Raw genomic sequence first — 3,297 nt, 5'->3', positions numbered from 1 at the left:
TATGTATATGTATTGATAAGAGGAGCTTAAAGTACTCTAGTCGTTCTTTAATCTAGTCAATATTAGTTTGTCGTTATTCTTCCATGCTCACCATAGTAATAGCGTGATGCCACCCCCAACCCCTATTTAAAGAGACCAAAACTACCAAGGGTGAAAGAGTTGCTCCTCCATGGACAATTAGAAAGGAGAATAAAAGGCAGAAACATCTCTAACGTCTTACATACTCAGTGAGCATATGAACTTTGGAGCAAAGAGTTTTTTAAATGGCGACCATGGAAGTTGGGTCCATACCCACCTGTCTCTGCATTAAAAGTTCCAGAACCATGACCAGGTGTTCTGGCTAGATTCAGGTGTTCTGCATGAATCCACCCATCTAAACTGGCAATCTGACAAAATATTACCATGTAGAGGTAAAAGGGGAAGTCCCTTGGCATGGAACTTCTTTTCATCCATTTGAAACCACCTCTATGAGTAGAGTGGCAGAAAATCAGAGGGGCTTTTAGAACTGCCTCCCTCCCAGCACTGTGGGCTTTCTGAGGTCCACTCCATACCTCTTGGAGCTCTCCCCCTTGCCTCAAACACTTGGTGAGGGAGAAGGATGGTTGAACAGCTTAGCCTTGCCTTTGGGAGTAGATGGAAGAAGAAGGGGAGAATCTAAATCAAAGCCAGGAGTGTAGACCTCCAATGAGTGCACTTGAAAAAAAGCAATCAGTCTGAACACGGGAGTCCAGGAGAATGGCAGAGCTATACCTTTGGCCGAATGACCAGGCGTGATTTCCTCCCTGAAAGGTTTGGCTAAAAGGGAGGAAACAGAGGAAAAATACAAGCCACCAAGAAAATGGCAAAATCCAGGAAACCTTCAATGGCTAGTAGAACAGTGGTTGGGCAAGAAAGGGAATCCTTCCCTTTGTTGACAGAATTAATCTCTTCCCAACCATGACTTTGACCTTCCTTACTGTTTTCTCAGGTCTTAGGGTTACCAGTTGCCCTTTCAGGCACAAAAAACAGGAAGCTTTAGAAGAAAGATCATCAGAGCTGGGGACAACAAAGACACTGGACATTCAATGAGAGGTGGGTCCTCCTTGGGGGAGGAGGTGCTGGCCATTTCTCCCAGGCCAACTTGTAAGGCACAGCTGGTAGAAGTCAAGGCAAGTCTCTGAACACACTCGGCCTAGTGGGAGCTACTGGGAGAAGGCTGCTTGGCATTCTCTGAAGAGAGCCCTCTGGTGTTTTCCGTCCTTCTCCTGTTTTCAGGCATTCTGCTCTGCTTTGATCTCAGCTTCAAATCGACTGGTCACAGACAGGGTATGGACTTTGACTTCGTAGAAATTCTTGGCTCCTTTCACGCCTTCTATGGCCACGTTGATCTCAGAGAGCTTGGCTAGGGACATCAAGCCATGGTCTTCCTCCAGTTTCCCTGAGGCTGCTTTGCGGAAAATAAGTAAAAACTCCCAAAAGCTGAGCTTGCTGTCGAGGTCCTCATCCACCTCCCTGATCATTTCCTTTAGCCCCAGGTGGGTCTGGGCCTCCCCCCCACCCCCAGCTTCTCCATCATCAGCTTCATTTCCATCAGGTAGCCATCCTTTCTAGAGTCATACCGTTGGAAGAGGCTCTCCACGTCCTTGATCTGGCCCTGGCTGAACTTGCGAAACTCAGTGTAGGGCTTGAAGACTTTGATGGGCCAGGGCTGCGCCGTTCCCTCGTGGATGTCCTGACACAGATTCAGCTGCTCCTTGAGATCAGAGCCCGCGTTGGCCAGGCGGCTTGTCTCCCAGGCTCGGGGAACCGCAAGGCCAGGCCAGTGCAGGCACCCCGTTGAAGCCATTGTGCTGCGGGATCAGGGCAGCCTTGGCCACCTGATCCAGCCTCAGCCTCCACTGCAGCTTCAGAGCAAGCTCATAGCTGGCCATGGCCCGAGGACTCACAGTGCCCAGGGACAGGGCCAGCTCCTTCGCCCGCCCACTTGTCCACCCATCCAATCGCTGCTCCCCGGGAGCAGCTTGGAACTTCTCTCAAGTAGTCTACTTTTGACAAGAAATGCTACAAAATCTGGAAATCAATGTACTAGAAATTTTGGTTAGACCAAGACTTTGTGTCCTATTTTTCTAATCTCTAGAAGTACTCAAAGAAAGGTTACTCTGGTTAATGGGCCTGCAAGCACTGGGAAAAGGTTCATGCTAAGAAATTTAGCAAAAGCCTTGGTAAACTAGCAGAAAGCTACCTTTGTATTCTGAATTAGGAAACTCCAGAAGGGTAACAAGGCAGATATGATAACTGTCAGAACACAAGAAGGGAACAAATTCTGTTACCATGGTTCATTATATGGAAAGTTAAGGATCAATTATGGTTTGCTGGGAGAACTGGGAACTACAGCAGGAAATAAGGTCAACTTCATATCTAAGATCCCATTCCAAAGGGCCTTCCAGGAGTCCAAGACCAATATAACTTTTATCAGGACTTTAAAAGGGAACAGAGTGAACTCCAGATGACTGTTCCAAAAAAAGAAAAAAAAAATACGGTGGGAGATAATTACAGATGACAAGGATTGGGGCAGAAAATGAGAAAACACTGTCAAAAAGGAGGTAGATAGACCTAGCAAAGAAAGGATCATACAGGTCATATCAAAACTTTTCAAGATTTCCAGAGGGAAAAGAGCTTAGTTCTAGCACAAAATTTCAATACAACTACCAAGTTTGAAAATATACTCATATAAGAAAACATTGATTATTATTATGCTAACAAAATTGATTAAAAAAGTAATTCTGCCAAATTTTGTCTGTGAAACAAATATGATCTTTTTTTAACATTTATTAATATTCATTTTAACATGGTTACATGATTCATGCTCCTACTTTCCCCTTCACCCCCCACTACCACCCCGCCCAGTGCCAATGCACATTTCCACTGGTTTTAACATGAGTCATTAATCAAGACCTATTTCCAAATTATTGTTAGTTACATTGGTGTGGTAGTTTCTAGTCTACATCCCCAATCATGTCCACCTCAATCCATGTGTTCAAACAGTTGTTTTTCTTATATGTTTCCTATCCTGTAGTCCTTCCTCTGAATGTGGGTAGTGTTCTTTACCATAAATCCCTCAGAATTGTCCTGTGTCATTGCATTGTTGCTGGTACAGAAGTCCATTGCATTCGATTTTACCACAGTATATCAGTCTCTGTGTACAATGTTCTTCTGGCTCTGCTCCTTTCACTCTACATCAGTTCCTGGAGGTCTTTCCAGTTCACATAGAATTCCTCTAGTTTATTATTCCTTTGAGCACAGTAGTATTCCATCACC

General features: G+C 44.9%; 1 pseudogene; it reads right to left on the bottom strand.

The window, feature by feature from the left end:
• Positions 1 to 1,181: 1,181 nt before the first annotated feature.
• Positions 1,182 to 1,910, bottom strand: LOC123231322 (annotated as a pseudogene).
• Between the last annotated feature and the right edge of the window lie 1,387 nt (positions 1,911 to 3,297).

The sequence above is a fragment of the Gracilinanus agilis genome, chromosome 1, assembly GCF_016433145.1.
Source record: "Gracilinanus agilis isolate LMUSP501 chromosome 1, AgileGrace, whole genome shotgun sequence".
Classification (NCBI taxonomy): domain Eukaryota; kingdom Metazoa; phylum Chordata; class Mammalia; order Didelphimorphia; family Didelphidae; genus Gracilinanus; species Gracilinanus agilis.
This window is presented reverse-complemented; position numbering and strand designations above follow the sequence as displayed.